General features: G+C 37.6%; 1 long non-coding RNA gene across 1 annotated transcript; it reads right to left on the bottom strand.

The window, feature by feature from the left end:
- Window positions 1–3,449: 3,449 nt before the first annotated feature.
- On the bottom strand, window positions 3,450–13,319 carry LOC128022190 (uncharacterized). The gene is made up of 3 exons (XR_008185882.1): window positions 13,169–13,319; window positions 8,817–9,048; window positions 3,450–5,078 (listed from the first exon to the last, which is right to left on the bottom strand). It is a non-coding gene; the product is annotated as an uncharacterized LOC128022190 (long non-coding RNA).
- Window positions 13,320–13,402: the final 83 nt, after the last annotated feature.

Below are 13,402 nucleotides of genomic sequence, written 5' to 3'. Positions count from 1 at the left end.
CAAAGTTCAAAATAAGTTACACTGGCATACTTAGAGTAACATAAAATCTTCAATTTACCCAATTTAAGTCAACCTGAAATGGCGCTCACAACCCATTTTACTGTCTTTTAGTTCTCTTAGAAAGTTTAAAATAAGTTACACTGACTCATTCTGTTTTCTCAGCTTCCCATCTTCAACATTTACCCTTGGAAAAGCACAATACTCCAGGGAGAGCATAATTATATAATGTTTATATGAAAATGCTTCCATTTCTTTGCCTACAGATATTCATATCCTTCACAAAACAGCAGATCACAAACATTGTTCTTTGAGGCTTTTTTTGCAGGTTTTCTCTGCCCCCTGTTTAACTCAAAGCGGAGGATTTTATTTGACATGGTTAAAACTGTCTCATTGTAGCAGCTTTCTTCGTATCTCCCACACATGCACAAAAGGCACTAATGCGGCCGCAATTTGGCATGTCTGCATTTCCGGCCACACTTAACATATGTACAAAATAAGCAGATCTCTCTCTTTTTATTTGCCTTTTGTTCCCTGTTATTATCTCTGTGCCACCAAGGGTTAGCTCACATAAAACTTCAAGCCACGGGATCTGTTTTAGCTCAGACTGAGTGATATGTGTCCGGGCGGGCATGGGATCAAATGAGCGGCCCCATGTTCACCTGTCATATGTGTTCAGACTTCGTGTGCGCCTGAGTGACATTATCAAACTGGGCGTGCACATCGGTTCACCGCTCAACCTTTTTGGGCAGAGCAGTGAAGATATGAACACTGAACGAATGACATTAAGTCCCTGCAGCTTTAGATGTCATTGTGCAGCTATATACGTACATATGTGTTAGTGATGACAGGAGTGATGTTACTGTGAAGTTCTGTGAAGTAATAAGACGGTCAATTAATTCATTAATATGACTTGAAATAATTAAATAATACTTTAATTATTAAATTATTTCAAATAAACAATCTTCAATCTGAAATTTTTACATTTAATGGAAAAAACAAAAACAATATTACTTAATATAAATAAATCAGTATGTATTCAAATAAATATGCTACTTGCTGGTCCAGGTTAAAAGAACCCACTCCTAAGTCAGTAGGATTTTGGACCAAAGAGAATTCATTGTAGGTGGGCCAACCTAGTAAAACATCACAAAGATCAAACCAAAGAGTTGACAAAATGTTACTCCAATATTATTTTATCAGTCTGCAGCCAAACTACCATCAAACTTGACTGTATTTGATACATTCAAAAACTGTGAGGGGTAAAGTCTGAACACTTGGTTAATGAAGTCCTCTATTAATCTAAATAAAAATAAAAATGTTATGTAATGTTTTTGAAAAAAAAATGTGAATTTTTTTTTTTTTTTTATTATTATATATATATATATATATATATATATATATATATATATATATATATATATATTAGTCTTTGTTCCTTTTTTTACTTTCCAATTTGACTGAATATCTTTCACTTCTGCCCTCTCTTCAACTTCCCTGGATTTCTGCCCAGTCCAGATTTGTTTTCCTCTTTTCTTTTTAACAAGGACCTTCTCTCCTCTATTGGTCAAAATAATGTTCAGAATTCAAATCAGAAATACATCTATAGGTCGGACAAAAAATGTACTGTACACCTGCATTTAGAACAAACTTGTTAACTGTTAACAACTAACAAAACAAAAATGTCCATAGCAGTATTACATATTGACTGTATACAATGCCAAGACCATGAGGCTTTTGCTGTTTGTTTGTTTTAGGACAAATTTATAAAAAGCGGGATGTTACTACAGTGTTTCTGAATATGTACCACGGTATATTTCAAAAAGTACAACAGTATTTCAATCCTACACCATCACCAAAAAATGAATGAAAAAAAATCTCTCTCTCTCTCTCTCTCTCTCTACATACATACACACACACACATATATATATATATATATATATATATATATATATATATATATATAGATAGATAGATAGATAGATAGATAGATAGATAGATAGATAGATAGATAGATAGATAGATATGTATGTATACAAATATGTGTGTGTGTATTTGTATTTGAATAAAAAATAAAAATAAATATATGAAACACCTTTGTGTTGCAGTAAGTGTGCCAGCCATTGTCACTCTGCTGGCGTATTGTATGGTGAAAAAAATAATCAGATTTCTGAATCTTACATCAGCTGAATTTATGAATTTCATTTGCTCAGTTTGACATTGGCTTTGGTTCACAACGCACAGAATTATGATTGAGGCCTAGATTATCTGTGAACAAGTCTGACAGCAGGTAAAGTTCATGGCTTGAAGTCTCAGGGCTGAAATACTGGATAAGAATCAGTCCTTGAAGAAACATGCAACTTCTGACTCACTTCTTCAACATCTTTGTCTCTTCTGCACTATTCCCAGCACGGTCCCCTTCATTTCCAGGTAACCTTCTCTCCATTTTTTTTTTAATCCTCAGTCCTTCTGCCCTCAACAACAACCCACACAATATTCGTCAACTTCCTTCTTTTGGTCTTTGTCATATACTTTTTTTCTATTTCTGCTGTCTTATTTGAAATGTTTTCCTCTTCAGCTATTTTTCTCAGTTTGTCTTGTTCTCTTTGTGTCCACCTGTCCCTTTCTCCTCCACGTGCCATCTTTATTTTTCAAACTAGCTGTGTCTTTTCACAAAGTTGCACCAGAGTCCAGGGAGGGCCGGGCTATTGATGGTTTTGGGGTGAAGACCCCTCCTCCTTGTGGCACATCATGGGACAGACCAGGTGAAAGAGGGTCAAAGGCACACATTTACGCATACAAATGCAAACACACATAGTTGCTCTTTTCAGATTAGTTTGAAGGAGATAGAATTTGATAAGGAGAGGGTTGTTTTGTTCCTTTGTTATCTTTGTCTGGTCCAGATTGCATTTTGTTCTAGCCAAGCACTGACTACGCAACAAGAAGAGACCATCTGACCAACATGTAAAGCAACCAAGCACACTTTTACTTCGGTAGTTTTATCTGAAGCAATTTATATTACAATAAATAAAGACATTTGTACTTTTGAATGAAACGGTTGAGCGAATGATTGGATGATTCTGTTGATTAATTAAATGAATAATTCTGTTTGCTCATCCAATGGTTCAGTGAGCGATTCGGTTAAATACTTTGATTCAGGATTGGTTAAATGGATGATTCAGTGTTTCACAAATAAAGATTTGTTGCCACCTGCTGGTGAAGTTAAGTAATCCGCAGAAAGAGTCACAAAAAAAAACAAAAAAAAGAAGTGTATGTTCACTGGCTTTCAACAGATATAAAAGCTTAGTGGCTGTGTTAAACTAAGTCACATTATGATCATAATCATCTCTGATGGATGACAATATTTACATCAGCCTAAAAAAAATATAAAAATAAAAAATAAAAACACGGTGACAGCAGTGGTAATGTTTAGAAAGAGTAATGGACATAATTATCACCAATTTAATACGTTTATTCCAAAAAAGCACCATGATTTACAAGTCCACAATAATTTAAAATGCCAGTCCAGTAACACTGTTGTAATAAGCCATCTAAAACAATTTATTGGCTGTTCTTTAGCCATAATTCAGCAGTGCCAACCATGTTTTATGGATAATCAATCATGCTGTGAACGGCAACAGCCCTGGATTCCTAGAATTCAGCTAATACAAACCAGGCCAGATGCAACAGAACCAAGACCAGCACATGGAAACACCACTGAAGGCATCTGAAATAAACTATTGATGCCAATACAGGCAAAGTTTTCCATCGTCATATGTCATAAACTACATCCTGTAATCTCTCAATCTGGTTTTCTCTGCCTGTACACAAAGCTATATGTGAGTTTTGAATGTGTTACCTATAAATGTAGCAAAGACAAACAGGAGAGTATTGTGCTAGTGGCTTATTATTAACTGCGTTTACACGCACGTTCATATGCAATAGTCACCTCATAAAATATTTGCGGTTTCTCATGAGATCTGGTTAGAGTGGCCTAACACACAATGCTTATGTTGTTATGTCCAGCCCCGTGTTGTTAATAAAATTTAATCACCTCCATACTTGCATTGCAAATGCCCTGCGTTCATTGTCTTGACTCGTCTTTAGGGACTCATTTGTATCCTCTAAGTCAGCACTTGTACAGTATCGGCCCAGCTTTGTATTCATTTATCGGCAATGGGATTAGAAATTCAATGTATTTACACTTGCTACGGGCTGCTACTTGCTGTTTGAGAGGCTGTATTTGCATTCTCAGCTACCTGTCCTGGTGTTATTATTGTGACTTGTGCACCTTATTAAGTCGCTTCAATGAGAAAGCATGGTAAAAATGTAAATTAATAAAGTAAACACTGGCCCAAACCCTGGTGAAGGCCAGACTGCTGTTGTCTAGTAGAAAGGATGGGGACTGTAGTGAGGGGGAAGAGGCCTTCAGGGAAAGTGGTCACATAATGATGTCAATTCTTTGATAATGGTGTGGAGTGGAGAGGCTAATTATTTCACCTGTGTGTGTATATGTGTGTGTGTGTGCAGTAACTGCCATTTAGTGTGTCGGTGGCTCAGACACACACATCATTGATTTAACCTCAAGTCCAGATCTTCTGTTCAGCCTCATTAGAGCTCTGCTGCACCAGCTCGGTTTCAGTATGTGTGTGTGTGTGGTGGTTCAGGGAACGAATGTGGTTTGTGTCTGCCCTTTCTCTGTCTGACGCACACACCCAATCACTGGATTTCAGTCTGTCGCTCTCTCCCTGTCCTCTTTTGGCCCATATCCAGTCTTGCTCGGCTCAGCATTGCCATTGTCCGGTCGTCCTACCGCTCTGCGTCCCCACGCTAGAGACTTGGATAATCAAGCCGTATAATGTCCCGTTATTTAATTAAAACTCCTCACCGCTGACTCTTATCAGCCTGTTCTGCTCCCTGACCTGCCACGGTTGCCGACGGGCTCAGAAAAAACCCACATTACTCTAATCACCGCACATTCTGCAGCCACAGTGAGCTCAGATCTCTGCCTGAGTGGAGCTGTCTGCCTCTCCTCAGGGTGGGTTCACTGTCTCACAACAGGCGGATGGTAGATTGAGACCTGCGGGCGGAAAGAAGATAGGGCAGACTTGGTTTTATTCATCTTTTCATTACATTCAGAATGTGTCCTTTACATTTCAACAGTCATGCTTGCTTAGCTAAAAGGAATAGTTCAATCAAAAGTGAGCATTTTGTCACTATTTACTCATCCTGTATGTGGTTATTTTTATGTGGAATATAAAATGAGAATTTGCCATAAAATGGAGAAAAAAAAGGCTTAATACAGCTCACATCTTATGTACTCCCTTTGTGGTACTTTTTCAACAGCCGTGGCCACTATAACGGTCATTGTACATTGTAACTGCATGAAGACTAGAAGGTTCATGTAAGGAAGAGAAATTAAGACAGAAACTATTCCTTTAAATAAAGCTGCAGTTCCCAAAGCTGATGTTTACTGTGTGAAGTTGTGAACAATTTGGATGTAACGAGCGGTACTTTATTTGACAGTTTAATTAAGTTTTATTTTTATGAGGCATAGGAGCTAAGCAAGTGTGCCATTAGAGGGAAAATGGTTATTTCACAGATTGTCCAAACACAAAATAGTTATTCAGAAAACACTATATGGCTAAGCCGTGAAAAGAGAGGAAGGTGTTATGACTTATAACTGTCCCTCTCGAACACATGCTCACCCCAAAAGACCAGAAATGAAACACTTCGTGCCAAACCTAATGGGAAAATGAACTAATGAGTCCTTCTTGTTTGTGAAGCTCCTTGACCTTTGTGATTTTGGGACCAAGTACCAATACTACAGCTCTGCAGGAAAGTGAGCTATAATGGCCTGGTTAACTATAATGAGTTCGTAGTGCGTTTTCGCCGCTGTGAGAATGTACCATCACATTTAATGTTATGAACAGCAATGCACAGTGATGCAATAACAGTTATTAGTGTTTCTTCCCATCCTGGCAAACATAATTTTCAAATTAAGGTCCATATTCCGAATAAGACTTATGTAGTAAGGCGTTTTATTTTTTTTTATTTTTTCATATCATCAAGGATGCATTTAAATTGATCAAAAGTGACAAAGTATTTTACACCGTTACAAAAGAGTGCTGTCAAATCGATTAAAATCACATTCAAAACAAAAGTTTGTGTTTACATAATGTGTATACTGTGAATATTTGTGTGTATATATAAATACACACATACATGCATGTTTTTAAGAACTGTTTACTTGTGTTTATATTCATATTTGTAAATGATTATATATATATATATATATAAATATACAAATGTGTATATTTATATATATATACGTATAAATATACATGGTGCACATACATATTACATAAACACAAACTTTTATTTTGATAATAAAGAGGGCAGGTAAATGTGGCATAACGAGTGCAGCATGGATCATATTTTCTTGAATAAATTCACAGTAATCATATAAAATCACTAATTAAAACAATTGCAGCACTTGTCCTGTGTTTTTTTTTTTTCTCTAGGAAATAGAAGCCTGAGGACACCTAAAAATAGTGATCTTTATTCAGCTTAATGCAAGAATGCATTGTTTAGCCAGCTGAACCATAATGAACACAAATGGCACTTTTAATGACTATTCCATCATATTAAAATTGTCAAAATACAGCCAAGCGAACAAACATAAAGCAGTCTGCTTGACTGATTCAGTTGATTTCTTCTTCAGTTTAAAAGGCTTGTTTTTGTTTTTTTACTTATTACCGAAATCAACCAAAGTGTACTTATTCCCCTTAAATCGGAGTGAAATGACAGACAAACCATACAGTCTGATTGGCCAAATGGAATTCAGTTCCTGGACCAACAAGGATGTTGATCTTGAAACATGTCCTACTCTTGTAAATCACGTTAAGTGTCAAGGGGAACAGTGGTGAACAGTGCACCCAAAATGTTCAGAATGGCAATGTTATAAATGGAATACTAGCGTCATTCATTTGCCTGTTTTTTGTCAGTCCAATTGAGTAAAATGTCTTATGATGACATCATGATGACACTCCAAATGGAAAAGTCAAGAGTGAACTGCATTATTGGATCCCATGTTCCATATTCTTGCTCTTTTGCATGTGTTGCACACTATAAATACTATGCACTATAATAGTCAGAGTAGGTTGGTAGAGTATGCCATTTGGAACGGAGCACTGTCTTCAAAGCCTGAACTGAGTCATTGATTGTTGTACGTCTAGACATCCAATTGCATGAACAAACATATGCAGATTTCGTTTTAGACATCAGTACGCAATGAGCATTCACAGACATGTCTGATCTTCCCTTAACAACTTATTGATCTGATCCTCACAATTCAGGGCAGTCTCCTCTACTTATCTCCCTCTCTTCTATTCTCTGTACAACAGGTTGTGGTCCTCCACTCTGAATAATACTATCCCAGAAAATGAGGGAATTATGCAAATTAATCCCACCTATGGCAATGCATTATGAAGAATGGCTCCCTCACATTTTCTCCGGCTTTCTGTCTTTCCTGATAGGGAACATTTTAAATCCCCAAATAATGAATCATCCATCATAATTCATTTATTCTCTCCCACTTTTCTGTAAGTGAATCCCGCAGTACTTCATCAACGTTCTCTTCATCTCCATATTTCTCAACTCAATATTTCTACATTATGCAATTGTTATGGAAACAAATCTTTACACATGACCCCAACGAGCAAATGAAAACGATGCAGGAGATAGAGAGATTAGTGCGGCATTACACCATACAATCCCATCATCCTCAGAGGAGCTGAAACAAGACTGTTTTCTGACCTCTAGTGGTCATGGAGGTGAAGTGTTGCATAAGTTTATGATGCCACAAAACACTATTTCCTGACACTGATGCCTGTTAACTTGCTCTTGCTCTCAGATATTGCAATGACCTTCACCAAATGAATAAGACAGCACATACTAGTGTGTTTGAAGTAATCTCCAAGGTTTTGAGGTTCATACTTCCTGTCTTTCTCTCTTTGTTCACTTGAGCTTTTTGTGCATTCAAGCAACAGTACATTAATCTTGAGATTTTCCCTCAGTGGACATAATAACTTCTAGCCTTAAAGTTTATCCGTTTGCAAACATAAGTTCTCTTGCTCTTTTGTTTACTGAACTTTTGACATGTTTAAAAGCAAAACTTCCTTCTAAGTCCATGAAAAGTAAAAATATTAATAATAATAACATTAAAGTAGTAAATTAAAAGGACATTTGCCTGCAAATGAAGTAATGTCCTAGTAATAAAAAAAAAGTGGAAAAAAAAAATGTGGAGGACGTACTAGTTCTACTAATAGGTCCTAGAAGTAAGTTCCAGACCAAATATAGCAACCAGAAAGAATGGATTTAGGATTTACACTTTTTGGGGGAAAATTGTCCTACTTAAAGATGATATACAACATTTTTTTGAATCTTGAAGTATCAAACGAAAGAAAGCGGAGCGGAAGAAAACTTTACATTTTGAGCTCTAACCATTTTATTCACAGAGAATAAGCTTTCTATTGGTGAAAAATGAAAGCTAAATTATGTTGAGTGACCTGCAACAAATGGCAGCCTCTACAAAAAAAAAGGATTGGAAAAATGTTCTCACCAGACAACATGGCAGACGAGGGACATTGCGGTTCATAATAATCAAGCCTAAATTAGATTTCTTCCCTTTCTGATTTAATAAAGGTATTCCTGGTTGCACAGGAGCACGGAGAGCGGGAGATGCGTGTGGACTTTCAAGTAGGTGCCACAGTCCATAATGAGGAAGTGGAGGAGAAAACAGCATTCTACCACATACCTGTTCCCTTTATCCGGCTTTATCCGGGCTGGGTAGATTGCACCAGTGTTTAATAATCACCTCACATTCTGCCTGTGGAGCCACACAGCTCAAATTGAGTTGAGAGATGTTCATCCTTTAGACAGGTGAGGAGTGGCTGGATGATAACAGGGTGGGAGGAGTTCACACACACACACACGGAGAGAGACAGATAACACACCTCATAGGACTGTGGTTATAAAATGCATCCAAACTGAAAGACAGAAAGTTATCAGAAAGTTACTGGTGTCCTTCATTAAAGGGTGTACTGTAATTCAGAGTGGATGAAATCCTTCACATCCGTGAAGTAAGGTGGAGGACAGCAAAAACAGAGAGAGAGAGAGAGAGAGAGAGAGAGAGAGAGACCACACTGAACACTAATTAAAGACCATCTAAGAAAGTGAGTAAAATCAAAATGAGACAGGAAGATCTTCAAAAAAATAAATAAATAAATAATTCTGTTAGCTTTTCCATTCGTCTATGTAAAAAATTATTCATCACCTGATGTTGCCAGTTGTGGTTATTATTTTATTATGGGAAATCTCAGCTCATAGGTCTCTGAAATGCTTGAATGAACAAACCTGATTAAGGCTTTTGATTCAACTCATTCAGCCGCTGAGAATGGAATAAAATTGGATGTTATTTCATTGTAACATTCCATCAGACACATCACATTTCACTTGAAATTGAAACTAAGATGTGTGAACCTTGGACCATTTGAAAGCGTTACGTAACAAGAATCAGAATGGATGCCTTATCAGAACTGAACTGTAGTGCTGCACTTCCATCTACAGGCCAAAAATGTCCCTGCTGGAGACTCAGGAAAGAGAGTAAATTCATCTTTGGTGCAGCTCTTTTTTTCTTTTCTTTTTTTTAGTAATCTATCTAATCTAATTACAAAGTAGGCATTAATATAACTTGTGTGTAATTTCTGAGCTAAATAAATGCTCCCTGACTACCACTGGTCAGAAAAACATAGTCCCACTCCAAAACTCGCATCATTTAAAAAGTCCTGAATCCACTTTACAAGACTGAGATTTACACCCACGTTTGTCAGCTTGTCTATCAACATGTGTGACTTGAAATTATTAAAAGCTGAAGAGAAGTCTGCAAACAGGATGCGTACATGAGAGGCAGGTGTTTCAAGGTTGTGACAGCATCTTCCACCCCCCTTTTCTCCCTATAAGCAAACTGTAACGTATCTATGTGAGCTTTGGTTAGTATTTTGAGATTAATTAAAATGATCTGCTCAAAACACTTCATAGCAACAGAAGTGAGTGCTACTGGTCTAAAATCGTTCAGTCCAACTGGTTTGGGTTTCTTAGGAAGTGGTAACATTTCCGCTGTTTTCCATATCTTTGGAACTTTATGTGTGTCAAGTGATTTCTGAAACAATCCTCTGAACACTGGACTCAGTTGTTCTTTGCAGCTCTTTAGGATGGTGCCTTCCAGCCTGTCAGGGCTGGCAGCTTTCCTTGTCCTTATATGGGAGAAGATTCACCCCACTTCCTCACAGCTTACCCTGAAGCACTTGCTCTTCCATCAAGGCTTATTGGATTGGTTGGCACGTCACTCTCCCATCTCGCAAAGTGTTCATTCAGGGCATTTGCCTGCTCAACTGTATGCTCAGGGGTGTTAGAGCAGTTATTTTGACCTATGATAGTTTTAATACCCCTCCACGCCATACGTGAATTATTTTCCTTTAGTTGTTTTTCAACTTTGTCTTTATATTGTCTCTTGCCCTGTTTGATTTTCGTCTGTATTTCCTTCTGAATCAGCTTACCCTCCATACCTGTCATTTGCTTTAAACGCTCTTTCTTTATCCACTAACAGTTTTTTAATATCAGTTGTAATCCAAGGTTTTGAATTGGCAAACTGTTTCACACGTTTTATCGGGATCACATTATCCACACAAAAGTTAATATATGACGTGACAACATCCGCATGCTCGTCAAGATCTACACAGTCAAAAACGCTCCACTCTGTGCAATCAAAACAGCCCTGCAGAGCGGTCACACTGTCATCGTCCCACACACGCACTGATGTGATTTTAGATTTTTTCCTCTTCAATTTTTGTCGATAAGAGGGCAATAAAAAGTGTTATGATCTGAGCCGCCTATCGCTGGTTTGTTGACTGCTTTGTAAGCATTTTTTATGTTGCCATAACATAGATCAATTATTTTTGATCCACACGTAGAGCAATTCACCTATTGATGATAGTGGGGTAATGCAGATGACAAAGAGCAGCCATTAAAGTCACCCAAAATAAATTTGGGAGTGTCTGGAGACACTGCCTCAAGTTTTTGTATGTGTTGATGTATCGCATCTGCAGCCGCTTTGTAGTTTGCATCAGGGGGAATATACACTAGACATACAAATAGTTATCCAAACTCTTGTGGTAAATATGTAGGTCTTAAGAAAACTGATAAGAGTTCTAGGTCTGGGGAATTGATGGTGTGTCTAATGATATGTTAATATACTTGATGTTAATATACATGCATAGTCCTCCACCAATCGATTTCCCCGTAGCTTGTCTAACTCCTTCAAGTCTTAACGGTGTACCAAAGCCAGGTAGGGAAAGACTTAGTCATTATTCACTGTATGGTTCAACCAAGTCTCATTGAAACATAACAGACAACTATCTCTGTATTCATACCGGTATTGCATAGAGGCATGGAGTAATTTGTTCCTTAGCGATCTCACATTAGAGAGGACCATGGTTGGTAGTGGGGGTTTAGATCCTCTTGAACGAACGCTGCGTTTAATTCCTCCTCTCGAGCCACGCTTCCTCTTTGTCCTGACAAATCGCTGTTCAGTTGGACGTAGGCATTCCAAGGGAAAATCCGTTGGAGGTGTCCACTGCAGCTGTGTTGTTAGGCCAAGCTGAAGTAGTTGATGTCTGCCGTAGGTTATCCTGAATGGCTCAGCGTTTGACAGAAGTAGAGAGAGTAGAGTGATCGCCAGAAAGAGTTCCAAATAAGCCATGTTACCATCCATTTTTTACATCCAATTGCAGACGTTTACACTCGCGATATTCAAATACACAACTTGACACCGTGGGACCGTAATTAATAAACAAACAAAACAAGAAAAACTGGAAGAGAAAAAAAAAAACAACGTATACTAACAAACATTGACCAAACAATCAGAGCTCCCATGTGCGTGTCAGCCACTGAGCAGTGCCACAACATATAACGAGTGTGATATAGTTATTATTATAGGAAAATTTATCATACAGAAGTCAGGGTTCAAGCCAAATTTCAATAATTTTCTTCAGGAGACTTAGAGTTCACACTGCACAATTTTCAGACTCATCAGATCACCATTGTTTTCACACTGTTTGACTATCTGGGGGAGCATTCATTTGCTGCAGTGTTCACACTGCACGGTGGATTGGCAACAGGGGGTTTCACATTGCATGACTTCACAATAGGAAGAATCGCTAAAAGTTCGGTATAGTCTGCAAACTACGTTTCACAATGTGCATCAGTTCTCAAGCAAAACTGGGTTATAAATAAATAAATATATAGCACTTTTTCTGTGTTTTTCAGCTACAAGGAGAAAAAGAAAAACATTTGTTATACATCTATTAAAATACGTATATTCTGGTCTATAACTCCTCCCCAAACTTCCCTCAGCCTTGTATCTTGGTCTCTCATTGGCTGTAGATCAGGGATCCTCAAATCTGGCCAACAAGATCCACTTTCCTGCATAGTTTAGCTCGAACCCTAATCAAGCACACCTAAGCATGCTTATCAACGTCTTTAGGATCATTAGAAAATCACAGGTAAGGGAGTTTGATCAGGGTTGGAGCTAAACTCTGCAGCAGATCCTCCAGGGCAAGATTTGAGGAACACTGCTGTAGATCATTGCCAATGTCATTTTCAGTCAGAAGTCATTGCACACAGCCTGATTGTCGCCAACTGCTCCAGATATTAAGCATGCAAAATATTTTGTGGGAGTAGGCAATTCCCTCAAATCGCATATTTGATAATTCACACTGCGTGATTGTCTTTCATGTGAGCAGCAGATATTTGCCTCCAATTTTGGCATTTATCAACAATTTTGCAAACTTGTTGACAAGTAAAAATAAAATAAAAAGTATTATTAAAATTAATAAAATTAAGTTCAGGCTAAAATCGTGCAATGTGAACTCCGCATTAAGACTACTCCAGTTTGGAGAACATTGTTAATAAAAAAGTAAACAAGACTTGTAATATTTTCTATTAATATACAGTTGTTGATTACTGTATTAATGATTTGCACACTCTTGTACATTACTTTTGTAAGCTACATTTTGTTCTGGTTAAAAAAAAAATAGAACTAGCACGTACCGTTCTGATCTGAGCAGCGCTGCAATGAAGTATAACACTATTTGTACCACAACCACTGCAGATTCATTTTGCAGGTTGATAGTTTAGCCATAGCAACAAACAATCCTCTCATAATTAGGATAGCTTAATTATTATTGGCGTGAACACAGCATTCGCCTCATCCAACCTCAAACACAACTGAACAAGCTAATCAAGGCATTTCAGATTACTAGAAAGCTACAGGCAGGTGAATTT

Source organism: Carassius gibelio, chromosome A11 (assembly GCF_023724105.1).
Source record: "Carassius gibelio isolate Cgi1373 ecotype wild population from Czech Republic chromosome A11, carGib1.2-hapl.c, whole genome shotgun sequence".
NCBI lineage: Eukaryota > Metazoa > Chordata > Actinopteri > Cypriniformes > Cyprinidae > Carassius > Carassius gibelio.
Note: the sequence above shows the minus strand (reverse complement) of the source record. Positions and strands in the feature narration are given on the sequence as shown.